The sequence below is a fragment of the Hibiscus syriacus genome, unplaced genomic scaffold (genome assembly GCF_006381635.1).
Source record: "Hibiscus syriacus cultivar Baekdansim isolate YM2019G1 unplaced genomic scaffold, ASM638163v2 tig00110458_pilon, whole genome shotgun sequence".
Lineage (NCBI taxonomy): Eukaryota > Viridiplantae > Streptophyta > Magnoliopsida > Malvales > Malvaceae > Hibiscus > Hibiscus syriacus.
This window is the reverse complement of record NW_024062745.1, coordinates 2,100,030-2,124,206: the sequence shown is the minus strand read 5'-3', so window position 1 is coordinate 2,124,206 and position 24,177 is coordinate 2,100,030.

Below are 24,177 nucleotides of genomic sequence, written 5' to 3'. Positions count from 1 at the left end.
TTTAGTTCATATTAGATTGAATTTGGATTTTTGGTATTTTGCTGTCTGTGCATTTGGCATGTCACCTAATCTCAGTGTCAAATGATCAAGTTGATTCAATATAAGAAAAGTTAGTAACTTAATATTAACGTGGATGAAAAAAATAGGATCATATTGAAAAAAAGTTGTTAATTTTATGGATTAAATTTACTTGAGATGATTTAATTTAGAATAAATTACACTAATACTCACTGAATTTTTTGGATGATTTTATTTAGTTCGTTAAATCAGAAAATTTTCATTGGATAATTATCGTTAAGATAATTTTGTTAAATCGTTAAATCCTTAATGATGATAGACTATTTTATGTGACACATAAAAGTCTTAAAAATCTTACAATCATTACTTCTCTCGTAATAATTTTTACCATTGTTGAATGGTTTCTTCAGTCGAAAAGATCATTAAAATATTCTCCCCAATTCAAAGTCATGAGATAATCTTTTAATCTTTTAAAATCTCAATCGAACCTAAAATCTATTTTTTTTAATCTATCACTATCAACGTCAGACTAATTTAAAACTAAATTACGAATCTCCTTACTAAATAATGGAATTGACAATGATCGTGATATTTATAAAGATTTTAGTATATATGGCTATTATCAATCTATAATCTTAAGGTTTCGTTTAAAAAAAACTAAACTTTAACATGTCATGTCATCTTTTATTAACAATAACTAAAGTTAGTGATGGTAATGTAAGCAAATTAAAAGTTTAATGATTATAATATAAAATTTAGAATTTTAATGATCAAATTGAAAATTTACTAAAAGTTTAATGATGGTGTGTAGAAATAATACTTCTAAATAGATTCATACAATGTTTGAGATGTGGTGTGGCAGTGAGTCGTAAATTGAAGAAGGATTAGGGTTAAATTTATTGTTTAGAGCCGCCCACCGAGGAACGAATAATCCGAGACCCTTCGTCCCCCTCGTGAACTTTGTCTAGTGTTAGTAGTACGTTATTTGTTGTTATTGAGTTGTGTGTTTAGTACGGTTAATTTGTTGATTCAACCTTTAAAGCAGGTTGAATATTAATGTGAGTAGGCATAAATATTAGGGTAAACTACATATTTAGGGTTAATATTTAGTTTTTGTTTAATTTTAGTCACCAGTCAAAAAAGTTAAGAGTGATGTTAGGGGCGGATCCAAGCCATGCCCCCTCTAAAAAGAGGAAATTACTTATTGAGTCACACATAAATTATTTACTTTTTATTTTGGTCATATAACTATTATGTATTTTAAATTACACTTAGTTTTCGTTTTGGTTCTGTTTTAGTCATTCTTCTTTAAAAATTTAGCAGTTATATTGACGTGTTATCATAAAACAATGTCATATCATGATTGAAAAATAATTAAAAATGTCATGTTAACTTTGTTAAAATTTTTAATAGTGAGTGATCACAATAGAACCAAAATGTAAAATTAGCTATGATTTTGAAAAAGATAATAGTTGAGTGACCATAACATAAATTAAGTAATAGACGGGTGACCAAATAGTCAATTTACCCTAAATAAAAAAATGTATGAATTATGTTAGATAAAAATGTTTTTATGTTTATATTGGCCTAGTCTATAAAATTTTTCTAACTTCTCCACTAATGCTAATATGTCACTTTCAAAAAGTTTTAGAAATACCACGTTAGTAATTTTATTATTTTTTTTAATGGTGGATGACTAAATGAAAACATAACGTAATATTTGGTATGATTTATGATTTTGAGGAAGAAAAATCTAGTTGACTAAAATGGAATAAAGGAAGATTTTATCATGGGTCTCGTGTCATGTTATTTTATAGTATTTTTTTATTAAACTAGAGTGATCATAAAGTAGTATCGGTTCTAAATATTTTTAAACATTTAACAAATAACAATTTCTTTAATTAATGAAATAAGTTGATTCATACTATAAATTTTCTCTTATTAAAGGAAGATAATTGCTGTATTTCTTTTGCATGTCGTGTTAGGTTGTAATTCTAAAGTCTTATATCTTTTACTATGGTATGACGTCATAATATGATTATCGTCATTTCTACATAATTTACTAACACCTGAAACTATTTCTCTTATATATTATGAATAATAATAATAATAATAATTTTACGTTTAACATCATTAAAATTTATTATAAAATCTTTTATAAGATTAAAAAACGATACATCATCTTCATCTCTATTTTTTTATTTTTCTTTATAAAAATAAAATATTTGACATTGCTTAAGGATAATAAATTCAATAATTATAATTGGCTTAATTATAAAATATGTGTCCAAATTATAATATTTTCACGAATATGTGTCTAAACTATTTTTTAAATGATCTTGGTGTATAACTTTACAAACGTTACCACTTTATGTGTCCGAACCATCAACAATATTAAATTTCTTCATTAAGTGACACGTGATACATTTGATAATTTGAAAACTTTTATATTAAATTAAAAAATTAAAATTATATTAAACAACATAAAATTTGAAATGACGCCAAAACTTTGAAAACATTCCTTTCAAACTCTAAACCTAAGCCAACTGCCACCCTTTGCCACCGATGAAGCTCCATCCGACCTCACCTTCCTAATACGACCAAAATCCTATGAAATCGTGACCGATAGATAGTCGATCGATAGCGAATCAACAATTTATACCCCGTGAACCCTATGATGAAAATTGTGATCTCACGCGTTTTCGACGAGCAATTGGCGACAACTACGACGACTTATGACTAAGAGGATGGCATGGACTATATCGTCGGCGGTGGTCGTGCTCGGAAAGTGCGGGGCTTAAGGTTAGGATTTGGGGATTTTGAGATTTTTTGTAATTTAAGAGAATTTAGTTTTTTTTTATAAATATAATAATATTTTTTTGAACAATTTCAAAAATACCAAATTGTGACGTATGTCACTTAACAGATGAAATTAATGTTGTTTACAACACGAACACCTAAAGTGATAACGTTTGTAATGTTGACATCGGGATCATTCAAAAAATAGTTTAGGCACCTATTCGTGAAAAACGCTATAGTCGGGACACTTATTTTATAATTAAGCCATTAAAATTTTATGTTGAAATCAAAGAATGAGTTGTTTAAAATTTCTTGATATTCTCATGAACAAGTAATTATGAGTAACTAAAGGTCATGTTGTGTAATAAGCACGTACGAGTTCATTTTGGTTTTAAAAAGATATTGTTTTGGATAAAGTAAAATCAGGTGACGCTATCACTTTGGATAAACAGAAGCACAAGCCCTAAACAAACAAATGTCTATCTATCTACACGTCCTTTTTAATTACTGTTTATTCGGATAAGGAAATGAACACACGTATATTAATTAGATAGCATCACAAATTAGATGGGCCGAAGGAAATTATATTTAAAAAAATCAAATATATGTATTTTTTATTTTTTATTTTTTATTAAAGATTTAATTTTATAATTTTATACTTTTAAAATAAATTCTTAAAAATTTATTTGTCTAAAATAAAAATATATGTCCTTTATCTGTTCACACATGTATGAACGGGACAAAGATTAATTCTTATAAATAAAAATTAGACACTTAAATTTTGCATTATGAATGAAGAAAACAAATTCGGAGGATTGTCTGTGTAATATAATTTTATAAGATTTTTCTTTGAATAATTTGTGATGTTTATAAGATAATATTTGTTTAAAAATTTGTTAATATATTGACAACACATATACCTTATAAACGTCGTTATTCGAACTAATGATTTTTAGAAAGATTAATACTCCTTTTTTTATCATTGATATAATTTAATAAATTCTATATTTTTATAAGATTTAGTCTAAATTAATCGATAAATCAAATGTCAATAATGTTAGGAGAAGTAAAAGTTGAAAGCTTTGAAATTGAATTACGAACTACTTAGGGATTATCTCAGGAAAGGCAGATTAATATACGGCTAATATACGGCAGTACCGGATACATTAAAATGTATTTAATAAATTCGGTTTAGCGGTACCTATTATGTTGACAACTAATAATGTTTTAGGTAGAAAATATGAAAAACTATTAAAAAATTTGGTAACCGGTAAACTTTGGTTATCGGTAAGTATCTATCATTTTTATAAAAGTGTCCATACTTTTAACATATCAAGTAAATTTTACCGGTTTTGTCATAATGAATCTGGTTTTGTCATATTTTTACCTGTTATATTGTAAAGTATCTATCCTTTTTATAAAAGTGTCCATACTTATTTCACTGTGAAAATATATTTATTATTATATTTGGTTAATATTGTTAAATTTAAATTCTAAATAATATTTTATAAAATATCAAAACAATCAAATAATTTTGTGTGTAAATGAAATTATTAAATTAATATTGTAGGTGGAAAACATGAAACACTATAAAAAAAATTGAAACATAAATTACATAACTTTAAAAAAAGTATATATCATTTTTATAAAAGTGTCCATACTTATTTCACTGTGGAAAACATATTTATTATTATCTTTGGTTAATATTGTTAAATTAAAATTCTAAATAATATTTTATAAAATATCAAATAATCAAATAATTTTTTTTGTAAATGAAATTCTAAATAATATTGTAGGTGGAAAACATGAAACACTATTAAAAAAAATTGAAACATAAATTACATAACTTTAAAAAAAATATATATCATTTTTATAAAAGTGTCCATACTTATTTCACTGTGGAAAACATATTTATTATTATATTTGGTTAATATTGTTAAATTTAAATTCTAAATAATATTTTATAAAATATCAAAAAATCAAATAATTTTTTGTGTAAATGAAATTATTAAATTAATATTGTAGGTGGAAAACATGAAACACTATTAAAAAAAATTGAAACATAAATTACATAACTTTAAAAAAAGTATATATCATTTTTATAAAAGTTTCCATACGTATAAAAATAGGTCTAAGGCATGAAGAAATATTAAAACGATATACCAAGTAAAAATATGATAAAACCGGTAACAAAATGATAAAACCGGTAAAACGTTACCGGATATATTGAAAGTGTCGATACTTTATATAAGGATCTACACTTTGTGAATTTAAAAGAGAAGCAGTTTCAGCGCTTATAATGTGTCGGTACTTTAAAAAAATATATCGATCCACAACGATATAACAGGTAAAAATATGATAAAACCGGTATCAAAATGATAAAACCGGTAAAATGATACCGGATATATTGAAAGTGTCGATACTTTCGTAAGTACGTGTAATAAATTATCGACACTTTCAAAGAAATAGGTAATTATCCTTTCGAAAGTATCGACACCTGACATAAAAGTATCGACACTTTTGTATTTGTATCGATTAAATATAAATAACATATCCGATCAAAATATAAGCTAAATCTCATCTGAAAATAGATAGAACGGACGAGTTTTTGAAAGCGAAGCGTAATTGTTGCTGCATTTCAGAAGGCGTTTCTAAAGCGAAGTTTGTTTGTTTGTTGCTGCAGTCGAATCGAAAAGTATGTTGTCGAAACCCTAATTTTTTATTATTACAGTAATCGCGATAGGGTTTTTATGTGTTGTTTGGGGTTTTGGAGTAAAGAAGCATTTGGGAACGATTGCAGGTAGAAAGTGATATTCAAGGAAAAATATAAATGTCGATACTTTTATTAAATATTATAGGTAGAAAATGATATTATAGGTTGTATAAATGTGCCGACACATTTTGGTGTGGCCATTCAAATTCTTTTGAAGAAAACCGTTTTACCACAAGAGTAGTTATCTATATTTGTATATTGAATAAAGTGTATGTAACAAAATAATTTGATTTGTGTAAACTGATATATGAAGGAAAAATGGAGTCAATGGGTTGGAAAATTGTTGGTGGAGCAGATAACTTTGAAATTGAGGCCGAGACTCGAAAGCAACCCAAGGGTGGATATATGTACTTATAGTAAGTATCAATGTATTTTTGTTATTATTGTTGAAATGGTAATTGGATTAAAGTATTGATAAACTTTAAATTGATTACAAATTTTAAATGTTGACAGTATGGCCGAATGCAAAAGGATGAAGGAAGATGGCACACAGAGCGGTTCGGTATGTAAAATGAAATTGACATTGAGTAGTATTTAGTGTTAATGTATTGATTAAGAAACGTTTATGTTTTATATTAGGTGACAAAAGATGTGAGGTCCAAATGGAATTCAATGAGTGATGCTGAAAAGGAACCTTACATCACACAGTCAAGGAATGATAGTAAAGAATACAAAGAACGGAGGAAAGCACATGAAAATAAGGTATTCATTAAACTTGTAAATACGTTGATACAAAACATATAAGAACTATAACATTATATATTGTTAAAAAATGTAGGAAGTGTCGACAAGATGCAGCATTAAAAGGGTGAATTTATTAATTAAACACCTTAAGGAGAAGGGTCAGTTGAATGTGCTAGGAGAAATAGGTTTTGGATCGTTGGTAGGAGTAAGGGATCGACCTATTCGGAGGGAATTGTGTCGATCCTTGATGGTGCAATTTGATGTCAGGCAATGTATTGCTAAATATGGTGATTTTTCATTTCCTCTCGGGATCCCATGTGCTGCAGCCGTATTGGGGGTAGAAAATGAAGGCAAAAGTGTTGTAGAAGTCTGTCAGAGTAAGGACTGGAAAGCACTTGCCTCCAAATATGGTTTGAAGCATAAGGTGACATATGCTGAAATTGAAGAGGAAATAAAAAGTGGATCTTACGTTGGGGATGAGCTGAAGGCCAGAGTTCTATTATACCTTATCGGTATCTTTCTTTGTCCAACGGGTAATACGTCAACGAACAAAGAACATATGAAGCTCATTTGTGATGAAGGCTTAAAGGGTGAATTCAATTGGGCTGAATATATCCATTTGAGATTGATTGAATCAATAATCACCTTTAAAAAGGGCAGCCAGAGATACCTCAAAGGGTGCATAGCAATCTTAGAGGTAAATGAGTTGAAGAACTTTTTTGTGTTTTTATATAAAAATATAAATTTTATTATAAATGCAGGTTGCACTGTTCGATTTTTGGTCAGGCTGTGAGGCAGTGCCGGCTTATGAAAGAACCGGAGTGGCACGCATCCGTGCATGGGGGAATGAAGAGGTGGTTAGAGTGATGGTGAAGTTGAAGTTGGATAGAGCGAAGAAGCAAGAAAGGGTAATAAATGTAATTAAATAATATTAAGAATATAATCAATGTCAATTTTGAAGGTTATGGCAATGATGTAGAGGAGGCAGTGGAGGCAGAGGAGAAGAAAGGAGGGATGGTTGTATTGGGGGATGACAGTGAGTGAGACGACGGTGAGGGAAAACGTAGTAACTTCGACATTTTGATGTCTGAATTGGCTGATATCAAAAAAATCCAATTTGAAATCATGCAAAGACAATCAAGAGTCGAAGAGAAACTTGAGAGAGTCGAAGATACACTTGAGAGGCATAAAGGGGTAGTGGAAGGAAAAATAGATGGAGTGGTGAAAGAAGTAGAGGTGTTGAGGGGTGAAGTGGTGAAAGAAGTTGGGGTGTTAAGGGGTGATATTAAGATGGTGACGGGTGAAAATTTTGAGGGAGTGGTGAAGGAGGTTGTGGAATTGAGGAGTGAACTTACGGGGGTAAAGGGGGTGGTTGATAAATACTTGGATGAAGGAGATCAATTGAAGGGTGAAATAAAAGAGATGAAGAGCTATGTAGAAAAAAATACGATGAACTGAAAAAATATGAAGAAGAAAAGAGGGAGGAGGAAGAAGAAGAGATGGGAGAAGTGAGGAGGAAGGAAGTCAATGTCATTTATACACCGGAGAGTGTTATAGCAGCAGATTTGGATTCGGAATGTCCTGCACCCCAGAAGAAGAAGCAGAAGGTAAGTTGAATAAAAGAAAACTTAATTTGATTTTTATTATGTTGTTGTGACAAAAATTTGTATGCAAAATTGTAGGTTGAAAAAGCGGATATTCCAAGCGGAATTGATGACATCGAAGCTGCAATTTGTGATTATTTATGGAATAGCAAGTTAGAATCGGAGTAAGTGAAATATATTGTTTTGTGAGTGATATTTAAATATTTCATGACAACATATTAATCCTAATGATTCATACAGATATTCTGTAATCTCAATGGGAAATCAATTCGCTACTGTATACGACGTTTCAACGTTGAAGCCTACGGAATGGGTTGGCGGTGTGGTAAGTAGAAAGTATAAAATGTTAAAACTTATTGAATATGTTCTGATTGTGTAATTAATTTTGTTAGGTTATCGATTTGCTCGCCTGGACAATATGCTACGATTCTCAAAAGTCACTCCGGAGGATTGGCTACCTTCCATACCTCTTAGCGGTGAGTTAAATTAATAAATGTTGAAAAGTAGTGTTATAGACGATTCTCAAAATAATGTTGGATGCCAACAACAAAGAAAGTGTTGAGAGTATTTCTACCTTCTGGGGTCTCATATTGGATAACTATGTGAAATTCACCGACTGTGAGAAGGTAAGACACCATACCAATTGCAAATGATATTTTCGGATATAGAATGTTGAATTTTGTCAAATTGGGTGTGAAATTTGTTGCAGATCATGATCACAATAAACTACCATAATTCACATTGGTATCTGTTGGTGTTGGATATGGTAGATCGTGTTGCAACAATATATGATAATATGTTTACAACTGAATCAGCTAAACAGAGAGTGAAGGATGCTAAGAGATTGGTATGTATGTATGTATGTATGAAATGACATTATGTAAATTATAATGCATAATTTTTTTGGTGCATAACTTCTTCTATTTTAATGCAGATTAAAATATTAGATTCTTATAATAAGAAACGCATTTGGGTTGAATCATGTGGATCTCTAGGAAAGTATCCCTTGAAAAATTTCAAATTTGTGGAGCATAAGAAGAATAAGCAATTGAATGGGTATGAGATGTTATCACAAATAGAAAGCTTAATTTATGCAGTATTCATCATAATTGACATGTGTGGTTTTCAAATTTTGTAACAGACATGATTGCGGCATGTATGTAATGATGTGGATGGAATCGATCGGTTCTACAGGGGCAACTGGTGATTTTGTAAGTGGATAGAAAAATTCGTTTGTGGTAAAATTGTTAAAAGTCGTAGATTGAATGCTGTAGTTGACAATACATAACGTTCTGACAATTTGAATATAGGTTGTTGGAGACTGGGATCGATCGCGAATATTAAACGATCTCGTAAGCCACAATCAAAATGAACGAAGACAGGAGATAACAAAAGCTACCATATTACATAAGAATAATAAAAGGATGCAATGATGTAAATGTAGGGTTAATTTTGTATAAGATTTATAATTTTGTATACGATTTATATTTTTGTATGTGAATATAATTATGAATGAGATGAGAAAAGTTAGCAGTATGTTGTTGTACATGTTTCTTATACACATTAAGGGTCATGTTGATACTTTGAAGTAAAAGGCAAATTTACAATATGGCCAACAGGGTGCAACCATAAAGTGTCGATCCATATATAAAAAGTGTCGATCCCAAAAACATCGAACCCAAAAGTATAATGTAATATGTAATTTTTCAATCTAACCGGTACAAGTATACCGGTTTTATGAGAGAATATGTCTAAATAATGTGTCGACACTTTTTAGTTTGTGTCGATAGTTTTGGTCCAGAATGAAAGGAAAACAGGGTGCAACCATAAAGTGTCGATCCATATATAAAAAGTGTCGATCCCAAAAACATCGAACCCAAAAGTATAATGTAATATGTAATTTTTCAATCTAACCGGTACAAGTATACCGGTTTTATGAGAGAATATGTCTAAATAATGTGTCGACACTTTTTAGTTGGTGTCGATATTTTTGGTCCAGAATGAATGGAAAACAGGGTGCACCCATAAAGTGTCGATCCATATATAAAAAGTGTCGATCCCAAAAACATCGAACCCAAAAGTATAATGTAATATGTAATTTTTCAATCTAACCGGTACAAGTATACCGGTTTTATGAGAGAATATGTCTAAATAATGTGTCGACACTTTTTAGTTTGTGTCGATACTAATTTAAATATCAAGTGTTTTTCCACCGTTCATTATATATAGTACTCTTAATCGAGAAACCCTAAACATAAAGGCAAGCAGGCAAAAAATAACTCTTCCTCTTTCTTCTAGCGTTATCATAAGTGACGATCAGATATTCAGGTAAATTTATCGATATTTTATGGGTTTGATTGATTTCTATATTGGAGTTTTTTTCCTGAATGTGTTTGTGTTCCATTGTAATAGCATCCAACCAAAATGGCTCCAAAACGTCAGCGTCAGAAGAGAGGTCTTTCTCAAAGCTCTTCTCAACCCAGTTCTTCTCAACCACACCTCCTTCTGTAACAAACGATTCTTCTGAGGAAATCAGGTCCTTCGAAACTCTGAACTTTAGATCCGATATGGAGAAACAAAGATGGCAGACGAGTTTTAAAGTAAGGAAGATTCGTCCCGAACGTGTCATTGACCTGGGTTTCTTGTTTGATGATAAATATGTATTTAGTTTTAAATCCACATTTACATCTTGGGGTTGGCTTGAATTCCTTGGTGTAGAACCAAGATATTATCCCAACCTAGTTAGAGTCTTCTACAACAATGCTTCCTTACAGCACGAGCCTAATAAGACTAATATAATAGGAATTAATACACATGTCATGGGGAAGGATATATATATCTCCAGAAACTATTGCGGAGGGTTTAGGTGTAGCGAATACAGGGGATTCAGATGAAAATGGTGTAGATTGGTCTACAATTAAACGGGTTGCTAGAATAGCCCAATTCACCTCGATGTAGAGTCGAGAGTGTTTCACAAAATGCTCACATGGTATATCCGGCCTAGTGGGGGAAAACATTCAACGCTTCGAGACAGCGATTATTGGTGGATAGCAAAGTATAAATCCAAACGGCTCCAAACATTGCAAAACTCATATTTAATACAATTTTTATATGGTCACAAAGGGAGCAACAATTTCAACTACACTACTATATGGATGTGTCATCACCCATCTGTTGAAGAAGAAGGAAGTTGATTTTTCGCATGACGCCCCTGTTCGATTAACCCGCAAGATTGACATGGTATTTATTAAAAAAGCGGGATATGATTTTGTTGAAAAACTCAGTTGGAAGCGTGTCAAGGAGGTCGGATTAGATCAAGAGAGGGAGGAAATAGACCCCGTTGGCCATGAAGAAGAGCAACCAAGTGGAGACGCAATGATGGAAGAAGCTCCAGTTGCAGAGGATGTCACAATTAAGACCGTGATGGAATACATGGTCAATTTTCGGGAGCATATTGATTCCCTTGTGAGTGGAATGCGATCCGATATTTCATCATTGCAACGTGAAGTCTCCATGTTGCGTAACGAATTACGTCAACGACATCAAACGAGTTAGGTAATTCATTATCTATGTTTCTTAACATTTACACGTTCTGAACTTTATTTTATTTTCTTTTAATAGATGTGGACAACCAAGCGGTCGCAGAAGATGAAGCTGACGATGAAGATGACGATGATGATGACGATGAAGCTGACGATGAAGATGATGATGATGATGATGATGATGATGATGAAGATGATGATCCAAACAAGTATATCGTGTCTGCAACGCCGCCTTCAAGAAAACTTTTAAATTTTGATCTCAATGGTGTCCTTGCCTACATCCCAAGACTGCCTGCAGGTTTTAATTCTATTCTTTTGTATCCATTATTTTAACATATAAGCGTAGAACTTTAATCTCATTTTCTTCATGTTGTAGATGTTGTCCTCAGAAGAGGATTATTTGAATTTATGCAATTTTGTGTCGACAATTTTGTTGTTGCCCTTTGGTCTTCAAAGATGAGGTTAGAACATGTTTGAAGCAATTGAATTACTGTAGTCAAAATCGTTAATATACATTTGAATGTTAACATTCAAACTTGATTACAATCTCAGGCATAACGTCGACCGTGTACTTGAGAAACTACCTGTATTTCCGAGCATTTTCTATTCGTGTGGGTAAGATGAACGTCATTACAGTTTGCTGACTTTTCGTTGTCTATGATTCCTACATATTTATGTTCGACTGTTTGTGAACAGGATTAAAAAAAATGCAAAACATACGATTTTGTTACCTACTGTAAAGATCTCAATGATGTTTGGAACGCGTGTCCAGATTTTAACGAGCTAAATACACTTTTGGTCGATGATTCAGCGGAAAAAATGATTTATAATCCGGTAAGTTGCATTTATGCAATATGTTTTTCCAGTTGAACATGTGTTCAGACATTGATTATTTTAACAACTTATGTGTTTATATAGAAATACAATTACATATGTCCACTTACCTTTGACGCTGCTTCCCATTCGAACGACAATGCTCTAGGTATGACACAAATTTATTCATGCTTATGCGAATTTAGTTTATTGTTAGTAAAATTGCACCTCATTAGTTTGATAATGGAAATTATTTATGTATGTCCTCAGAAAAAGGCGGAAACATACGAGAGTATTTGGAAAATTTGTTGAAGGCCTCTAATGTTCCGGACTTCGTTAGAAATAACCCTTTTTCATCGGATTAATTTTGTTTGTCGGTACATTATTTGAACATTCTTGTGTATTTATATTTTGGTGTGATTATATTGTGTGTATATTTTCATTAATTATTCCATATTTGCTTCTATGTGTACATATACATTTGAGGATTGTTGAAATATCAATACTAATGTATTTTACATCTGCTTGCAAATGTATCGAAGCACATGACTATAGCATTGTTTTCGATGATATCCACAACAAAGTATCGATTTAAAAAAATGTCGACTGAAAAATGTAATAGACAATTTTGTAATATAACCGGTATAAATATACTGGTTTACTTATAAAATAGGTAAATATAAGCTCTACCTATTACATAACTTACATATTATTAAATTAAAAACAATAAACATATATATTACATATTTATTATTATCTTTGGTTAATGTTGTTAAATTTAAATTCTAAATATTATTTTATAAAATATCAAAACAATCAAATAATTTTTTGTGTAAATGAAATTATTAAATTAATATTGTAGGTGGAAAACATGAAACACTATTAAAAAAATTGAAACATAAATTACATAACTTTTAAAAAAGTATCGATCCTTTTTATAAAAAGTATGGACACTTTCAATATAATAGGTAAAAATATGATGTAATAGGTAGCGCTTATATAATGTAATAGATATCGTTTATATAATGTAATAGGTAGTGGTTATATTGTAAAGTATCTATCCTTTTTATAAAAGTGTCTATACTTTTTTCACTGTGGAAAACATTAATTTAAGGTTATCTTTTGAGTGAGTTTTAAGATATTAATTTAGTAATTATAGGCGTCTAATGATTTATTTTTTACGTTACGATATATATTATTATTAAATTAAAAATTCTTAATTTTATTTTATAAAATATCAAAACAATCAAATAATTTTTTGTGCAAATGAAATTATTAAATTAATATTGTAGGTGGAAAACATGAAACATACTTAAAAAAAATTGAAACATAAATTACATATCTTTAAAAAAAGTATCGATCATTTTTATAAAAAGTATGGACACTTTCAACATATTATAATAAAATAGGTAAATTTGCAATGCTATCGGTATAAATATACCGGTTTTATGCGCGAATAGGTCTACAACCTATATCGACACTTTTTAATATTGTGTCGGTACTTTATGTCCAGATTGGAAGAAAAATGTGTCGATACATTGTCAAAAAGTGTCGACATTTACACATCGGAACCCATAATTATAATGTAATAGATAATTTTGTAATATAACTGGTATAAATATACCGGTTTTATCCACGAATAGGTCTACAACCTATATCGACACTTTGTAATATTGTGTCGGTACTTTATGTCCAGATTGGAAGAAAAATGTGTCGATACGATTTAAAAAAGTGTCGACATTTACACATCGGAACCCAAATTTATAATGTAATAGATAATTTTGTAATATAACCGGTATAAATATACCGGTTTTATGAGCGAATAGGTCTACAACCTATATCGACACTTTCTAATATTGTGTCGGTACTTTATGTCCATATTGGAAGAAAAATGTGTCGATACCATTTAAAAAAGTGTCGGTAATTTTAAGTAACGCGGTTTTTCTTCCTTCATTCAAAATATTTATATGTACATACAATAGAAGTCATGTTGATACTTACGATATATTATATGGAGATCGTTGTCATTCCATTCCGTCTTCGAAAAAATCAGTTGATGTAGGTTGTGTGCTTATACTCAAACTGAGCTTGACTTGAGGACATGTTAGTTTGTTATGTCCCTCACCGTTGCAGTACCCACATCGCCTAATTTTCTTCTTGACCTTGTTCTTCGGCACTTCTTTTCGCTTGCGTTGTTTTCGTTGAGGGTCACGAACATTGTTTACTACAATGCTCTGGTTGACTGAATGATTCAAACCAAACGAGTTTTCTAATTCTTCTATTAGTTTTTTCATCTCATCTCTTGCGGTTTTGAAAGACTCGTCTGTCTTTGATGCAATGTAGCATAACCTACTTGACGTTGAACGTAGAGCAGCGAACCTTGCCATTTGCATCACTTCTGGAGACACATTCAAATCAACATAGCTGGGTGCAGAAGCCTTCGCATCATTAGTCCACCTACTTTGAATCAAAGTCCCGGGCAAATATGTGTAGTCCAATTGCTTCAAAATGTGAAGTTGATGGCGACACGGAAGTCCAACGGTCTCGAATTTTTTGCAGGAGCAAATTAGAGTTTTCGTACGAGAATCAAAACTAATTTCAAATTTCCTATTTTTTCTGCGTACTTTGACAAAATATAATGTTGACATTCATCTGATAAGGACTTAATCTCTGCCTCAATCCGGTACAATGTCTCCCGTATAAGTTCATCTTGGAACACACGAAAAGATTCGCGGGTAAAAATCGCAGCGGCATGGCTTTCAAGGTCGACCAGTTTTGTGATCTGGAAGGGCTTCGTATGGGAACTTAAGTAATCAGCTTTCAACTCGTTCATACGTATTATACTAATTCCATCTTCAATTGCACGAACAATATCTAAATATGTCTTCTTGTGTTTCAGTGCAATAGCTAGTGAAGCATTCATAGACTCGCACCTTTGTGTTGAGCGAATATTGGCAAAGAAATGACCGGTTAGATATGCTTGTGCCCATAAGTATTGTGTATTTCCCTTCTCAATCACCCATGGATGCTTTTGGACGTTGAATTCTGAAACAACCGAACGCCATTGAATATCAAATTCCTTGGTTGTCCACCAGGAAGCCATGCATTTTGAGAATGTTGCTGTAAACTTTGGGTCACCAATGTTAGCTTGTGCATTGCGAGAAAGATGCCAAGAACATAATATGTGCTTAGCATAAGGGATAACAGATTTGATAGCCCTCTGCATTGCCCTATCCCCATCGGTTACAACGGAAATAGGTGATTTATTCATCATGGCTTCTAAATAATTCTGTAGCACCCACTCGAAAGATTGAGACGTCTCGTCAGCAATTATGGCAGTGGCAAACACAATTGTGTTATGGTGATGATTGACACCAACAATAGGCATAATTGGTCGACCATACAAATTATCTTTGTACGTTGTGTCGAACGCAATTACATCACCGAAGCATGTGTAATCCGATCTCGATGTAGAATCCGACCAAATAAGATTATACAATGCCCCCGATTCATCTACCGAGTATGTCATAAAAAACCCGGGATCATCATGTTTCTTATAATCAAAGTAGGCAATAAGCGCATTCACATCCCCATCGACGATTTCCTTTGCTTTACCTCTTTGAAGTGCATTGTAGAGGTCTTTATGTGTAAATCCAACATTATGATAGCCCCCTGCCTGCTGCGTTAAATAGTTCATTACTTGTGATGTGCCAACACCGACCTCTTTCAATGTTGTTGCCTCATCGATATCAGCCTTACTTACAGCTCTATTAGAACGCATAAATGGTGTCATAGCAGGTGTGCACAATGCATGATTATGTTTCTGATCAGACTTACTTATAACCCACTGATCGTTTGTATTGTTGCTGTAACTACGACTCTAGCCTTACATCCTGTTCTTGTGACTGGCGTATGAGCACGTTGACGATCAACAGTATTGACTTTTGATACTCGAAACCCTTCTTTGGAACAACAAAATTCTTGTGTCTTCACATTCCCTTCCACGTCAAGCCGTGTTGTTCCCTTACGTGCACTAAACCCATGTTCCCGTGTGAATCCCTTGTAAAAGTGCCAAGCTTGATCACGTGAACAGAAGAGCTGACCAACCAATCTGTCAGATTCATCAACATTATGTACTTCATGGCATTCCTCGGTTGGCTTAACATTGTCTACATCACTATTATCCATGGCAAAAATTTTGTTGTGCAAGTTCAGTGCTCCAGGAGTTGATGGAGATGTAAGCAAAGGTTCATTTTGAACATGTTTCAGTCGTGCTGCTTTCAATAGGATGTGGCATTGGTAGTGGTAGTTAAAGGGTGGGTACAACATTAAATTCGCAGTACATATTTAGGTATGTACAATAACTACAAGTATATATTATCATTAAATTTAGGTATGTATAATAACTACATATTTAGGTATGTTTGTTAACTACATATTTAGGTATATACATCTTTTGAGTGAGTTTTAAGATATTAATTTAGTAATTATAGGCGTCTAATGATTTATTTTTTACGTTACGGTATATTATTATTAAATTAAAAACAATAAACATATATATTACATATTTATTATTATCTTTGGTTAATGTTGTTAAATTTAAATTCTAAATATTATTTTATAAAATATCAAAACAATCAAATAATTTTTTGTGCAAATGAAATTATTAAATTAATATTGTAGGTGGAAAACATGAAACACTGTTAAAAAAATTGAAACATAAATTACATAACTTTTAAAAAAAAATATCGATCCTTTTTATAAAAAGTATGGACACTTTCAATATAATAAGTAAACATATGATGTAATAGGTAGCGCTTATATAATGTAATAGGTATCGTTTATATAATGTAATAGGTAGTGGTTATATTGTAAAGTATCTATCCTTTTTATAAAAGTGTCAATACTTTTTTCACTGTGGAAAACATTAATTTAAGGTTATCTTTTGAGCGAGTTTTAAGATATTAATTTAGTAATTATATGCGTCTAATAATTTATTTTTTACGTTACGATATATATTATTATTAAATTAAAAATTCTAAATATTATTTTATAAAATATCAAAACAATCAAATAATTTTTTGTGCAAATGAAATTATTAAATCAAATAATTCAAATTGAAAATTAAACAACAAATCAATTAAACATTGTTGTGGGTACATTATTTGAACATTGTTATGGGTACATTATTTGGAAAAATAATGTTCCGGACTTTGTTAGAAATAACTCTTTTTCATTGGATTAATTTCGTTTTTGTGGGTACATTATTTGAACATTGTTATATATAAATTTGTTGTGTATGTATGTTTTGGTTTGATTATATTGTATGTATATTTTCATTCAGTTGAGATGGGTTATGTATAACAAAACAATCTATCTCTTCCATGTGAGTACTTTATTCCAACCATGTGACAAGTGTGATAACTCCATCAACTCACAACTCAGCTTTGAACTAAATCAATATTGTCTTTTAGCTTGATGGTTCATAAAGCATGTTACTTGAACAGTATGAATCAATTATGCAATTTTCATGTTCAATTTAACAATGCATTTCAAATTCATTTCATATGTAATTGGAGTTTGAATTTAAATTTCAATTTGAGTTTGAATTTCAATATATATTTCGGCTCCACTATAAATATTAGCCCAAGCCAATATACATGTTATCATTGATTATTCCTAATTTCCATTGTTTTTTTTTCCAACGTTTAAACGCGAGGGAAATCCCGACCATTGTATTTTTTGGTCAACTTTAAAGCGTCAGAAACGTTTCGGGCGTATGATCTGGGTGGTATACAAGAAATGTAACAAATAACAACTAAAATCATAAGTCCGAAATGCTTCTGAGTACCACCCAAATCATAAGTCCGAAATACTTCCGATGCTCATCAAAATCCAAAGCTCATATGGTGCCAAGCAAAAGGAAATCAAAATCCAAATCTCATATGATGCCAAGCAAAAGGAAATCAAAATCTACAACTTGAGTTTGAACATTGATATGATATGTTCAGTTGTTATCATGTTGGGATTTTCTCGTTTTTGATTGCTTGGATAGTTGTTCTCTTGCTTCTTCAAGTGTCCTTAGCTTGTAATTTATAGCTTGGAATGTGTTTGATGTTGTATATATTATTATTAAATTAAAAATAATAAACATATATATTACATATTTATTATTATCTTTGGTTAATGTTGTTAAATTTAAATTCTAAATATTATTTTATAAAATATCAAAACAATCAAATAATTTTTTGTGCAATGAAATTATTAAATTAATATTGTAGGTGGAAAACATGAAACACTGTTAAAAAAATTGAAACATAAATTACATAACTTTAAAAGAAGTATCGATCCTTTTTATAAAAGTATGGACACTTTCAATATAATAGATAAAATATGATGTAATAGGTAGCACTTATATAATGTAATAGGTATCGTTTATATAATGTAATAGGTAGTGGTTATATTGTAAAGTATCTATCATTTTTATAAAAGTGTCCATACTTTTTTCACTGTGGAAAACATTAATTTAAGGTTATCCTTTGAGTGAGTTTTAAGATATTAATTTAGTAATTATAGGCGTCTAATGATTTATTTTTTACGTTACGATATATATTATTATTAAATTAAAAATTCTAAATAATATTTTATAAAATATCAAAACAATCAAATAATTTTTTGTGCAAATGAAATTATTAAATTAATATTGTAGGTGGAAAACATGAAACACTATTAAAAAAATTGAAACATAAATTACATAACTTTAAAAGAAGTATCGATCCTTTTTATAAAAAGTATGGACACTTTCAATATAATAAGTAAAAATATGATGTAATAGGTAGCGCTTATATAATGTAATATGTATCGTTTATATAATGTAATAGGTAGTGGTTATATTGTAAAGTGTCTATCCTTTTTATAAAAGTGTCCATACTTTTTTCACTGTGGAAAACATTAATTTAAGGTCATCTTTTGAGTAAGTTTTAAGATATTAATTTAGTAATTATAGGCGTCTAATGATTTATTTTTACGTTACGATATATTATTATTAAATTAAAAATTCTAAATAATATTTTATAAAATATCAAAACAATCAAATAATTTTTTGTGCAAATGAAATTATTAAATTAATATTGTAGGTGGAAAACATGAAACACTATTAAAAAAATTAAAACATAAATTACATAACTTTAAAAGAAGTATCGATCCTTTTTATAAAAAGTATGGACACTTTCAATATAATAGGTAAAAATATGATGTAATAGGTAGCGCTTATATAATGTAATATGTATCGTTTATATAATGTAATAGGTAGTGCTTATATTGTAAAGTATCTATCCTTTTTATAAAAGTGTACATACTTTTTTCACTGTGGAAAACATTAATTTAAGGTCATCTTTTGAGTGAGTTTTAAGATATTAATTTAGTAATTATAGGCGTCTAATGATTTATTTTTTACGTTACGATATATTATTATTAAATTAAAAATTCTAAATATTATTTTATAAAATATCAAAACAATCAAATAATTTTTTGTGCAAATGAAATTATTAAATTAATATTGTAGGTGGAAAACATGAAACACTATTAAAAAAATTGAAACATAAATTACATAACTTTAAAAAAAGTATCGATCCTTTTTATAAAAAGTATGAACACTTTCAATATAATAGGTAAAAATATGATGTAATAGGTAGCGCTTATATAATGTAATAGGTAGCGTTTATATAATGTAATAGGTAGTGCTTATATTGTAAATTATTTATCCTTTTTATAAAAGTGTCCATACTTTTTTCACTGTGGAAAACATTAATTTAAGGTTATCTTTTGAGTGAGTTTTAAGATATTAATTTAGTAATTATAGGCGTCTAATGATTTATTTTTTACGTTACGATATATATTATTATTAAATTAAAAATTCTAAATATTATTTTATAAAATATCAAAACAATCAAATAATTTTTTGTGCAAATGAAATTATTAAATTAATATTGTAGGTGGAAAACATGAAACACTATTAAAATAAATTGAAACATAAATTACATAACTTTAAAAGAAGTATCGATCATTTTTATAAAAAGTATGGACATTTTCAATATAATATAATGTAATAGGTAAATTTGCAATGCTATCGGTATAAATATACCGGTTTACTTATAAAATAGGTAAATATAAGCGCTACCTATTACATTATATAAGCGCTACCTAGTATGTTATTGTACTTTATAATATTTCTTGTTAAATAATATAACATAACCGATCACTTATTTAACCAGTCACACCGTATATTAACTGTTTTTTAGGTACCGCACCCAGAACTAGCCAACTACTTAATTATGAAGATGAACATTATTTCCACATATGTACGGCTACTACTTTGAATTGTCCCGTCATTCACTGCACATATAATAATACCTTCACATGTCAACCTATTCTGTGTGCTTAATTGGACTGTCCTTTGCAATGCCATTATGTTGCTCTATGTGTCTTTTTAGTAATTTACATTATAGATCACTTAACTATTAATAAGACTATAAATATATTATTGAATTTAAAAATATTACTAATGAATCACTTTATTTATTGATTTTAACAAACAGATCACTATGTCGTTAGAAGCATAGATGAACCGAGGTTGGGGTTTTCGTCATTCTAAAAATTTTAAGTCATCATATATTTGATATTAATAAAATATTTTTGTCCCTAGAATTTTTTAAGTTCGTTGATCTCTAAAATTTGAGAAGTTTATCCTCTAATATAAAATCAAATGTTTGTTCATGGTTATGATTGTTATCATTGAGTGATATGATTGTTATAATCGATAAATAGAGTGATTAAATTATTATTATTGATAGCTAAAATATATTGAATGTAACTATAAGTTTAATGTTCATTACACACTTAATAACATAATAACTTGTTTGTTATAATTAAGGATGTTAATCAGGTAGGATGGGTACAGGGATGCTTCTCCCACACCTATTCTACCAAGAATTTTCATCATTATATCCGTCTCGCGACCTGTTACGTAGAGGAAAACATGATTTTATGTTAGGGGTGAACTTGAAATTTTAAAATTTCATATGGATGAACTTGAACTTATAAAATTTTAGGAGGCAAAAATAGATTTTTAATAAAAATACAGAGAAAAATATAAAAATATAAGGTGTTTTTAAATTTTCAAGGGATGATTGCCCTCAATAGCCCCTCGATCCATCCCTATTGTTGGTGGTACAAAACTCAAGCGCATCTACAACTTGGACTAGCAAAACTAAAATTATCCTCGTCCCCCACTACGTGGGTGGATCTTGAGACCCACTTAGTTCCTATTATATTTGTCTTGCGACTCATTTCATATAGTATGTTTACAGGTACCAGTTAAATAAATATAAATTATTTTATGAAAAAAGTATGAAATATAGATTTTCCAGACTCTCATCGTATATGTGATATCTTCCAATTGTCACTATTTTAAAAATGATAACAAGTCATCGTGACTATAAAACTTTAAACCCGATTGGTCCTAAAGTGCCACATTGGGCTACCGATGCAATCTGATTTTCAAAACATGTTCATTTTCTTTTCAAACATACTAAATGGTATCATAAATACACATAATTAACTATTATAAAAATATTTTACAAAACCGGTTCTGTGACACATAATTTAAAACCAAAATAATACAAACTCTGAGTTTAATAAACTGAATACACGAGTAAGGTTCTATGAATACATATGCCCACTAAGCTACAGTACAATATTCTGAAGAAGATGCTGGAAGTCCTGCTGTGACGGTGTTCCACGAACTGCTCAAGTTACTGACCTGCCCACGAAAAAATCCAAAAGCTGAGCTTACAAAACCCAACAGTATAATCACTAATCTAGAGCAATATAAGAATTTCATAAACACAAGCATGTTGAAGACATAGTATTATGCAGTAAGTGCATGGATGATCTAGATCAAGTGTCGCCTACTTAAGGCTTAGTTGTTATATCACTGAAGTAGAGGTCTCATGCTTCCCTAAATCCTCTACTAAGGGCCTAGCCACGAGTACACCTCTAAAGGGTCTCTAACCCTAATGATTGTATATGACGCTCATTATCAGAATGTGATACTGACTCTTCTACACATTATTTGAATGCGATATTGACTCTGCTACACATTATTTGAATGCAATACTGACTCTGTTATGCATTATTTGAATGCAATATTGATTTTTCTGTGCATTATCTGAATGCAATACTAACTCTGTTGTGCATTATCTAAATGCAATACTAACTCTGATATGCATTATCTGAATGCAATGTTGAAACTACTATGCAACAAACAAGTTATGGTTGGCATCATGGTGTGATTGGGGGTTATACATTTTGGAGTTCACGCACCCCTCTAGCTTGTCGGAATACCTTTGGGTGTCTGAGTGAGATCCGAAACTGCATCAGAAATGTACACTCGACCCTTTGGGTATATGGGGTGAGATCCGTAGCTGCATCGAAAACGTACACCCCATCAACTTACTCCGTCGAGTCTTGGGGTATCTACGCCTAGTTGGTATCTGAAGTGCCTTGGTACTGACTTGTATATACCTGGACATACTAGCAAACAAGATAATCGTCCCACTTCTAAAGTAACTTAGGTGTCCTAATTGTTTTTCGAGTATCACACAAAGACTAGCTTTATGATACTTATCTCTTTAGTTATTTTTAGTTATTTTTGTTTTCGTTTACTTTTCTCTCTAGTTGTTATCTCGTTCATTCTCTCATCTAGAACGTGGTGTGAGGGTTTATTACTATGTTATTACTGATAATTTGTACTGATATGGTTATTTGTTACTTAAGGGCATTTTAGTCATTATCTGACTTTAGAGAAGACTCTACGCGTTTAGGGACTTCACGATGATTACCTTGTTTGTTGGTTATTGACTGTGATATTGGCTAGCCTGATATCTAACTCGGGTTTATTTTTAAGTAACGATACTCTATTCGCTAATACTACGCTTTTCCTCATTTCACCCTCGAATTAAAGGGATAAATGTGCGTCCAACACTCTCGGTTGTTCTTGCAGTAAACGACTTTGTTGTTCCATAATCTGATTATTTGGTCATACATCTTTTCAGTACACTCCATCCATAGATACCTGCTACAAGCTCAACTGAAGATACTTGGACGATTACACCTGCTATGGTTACTCTGATTGTAACGTATACCTACGAGTGTCAAGCTAAGTTCTATCCTTACGAACCATCCCTAGCTATTACAGACCTTAATTGCATCGAATATGATCATCCAATGTGTGTAGTATCGATACTTTAGAGTCAAATATCGATATCCCTACGAGTATTTGTACCAAAAATGCATTTTGTTGTTGAAAAATAGGCCTAGTCTCGAGACCAACACTTTCAGTCTCGAGATTGAAGGGGCAATATCTATACTCTCATAGCAGTATCGATACTCTGAGCTTGAAATCTTTAATTTTTCCACGAATACTTGGACGATTACGCCTGCTATGGTTACTCTGATTGTAACGTATACCTACGAGTGTCAAGCTAAGTTCTATCCTTACGAACCATCCCTAGCTATTACAGACCTTAATTGCATCGAATATGATCATCCAAGGTGTGTAGTATCGATACTTTAGAGTCAAATATCGATATCCCTACGAGTATTTGTACCAAAAATGCATTTTGTTGTTGAAAAACAGGCCTAGTCTCGAGACCAACACTTTCAGTCTCGAGATTGAAGGGGCAATATCTATACTCTCATAGCAGTATCGATACTCTGAGCTTGAAATCTTTAATTTTTCCACGATTCGTACAATATCGATATTGTTTATCCCAATACCGATATCGAACCCTGAAATAGTTATTTTAGGCTCGAGAAAACACTTAAAATCACTCTAAAGGCCATAGTTTGATTCTAAATCATGTACTAATGTTGTGGGTAGTTA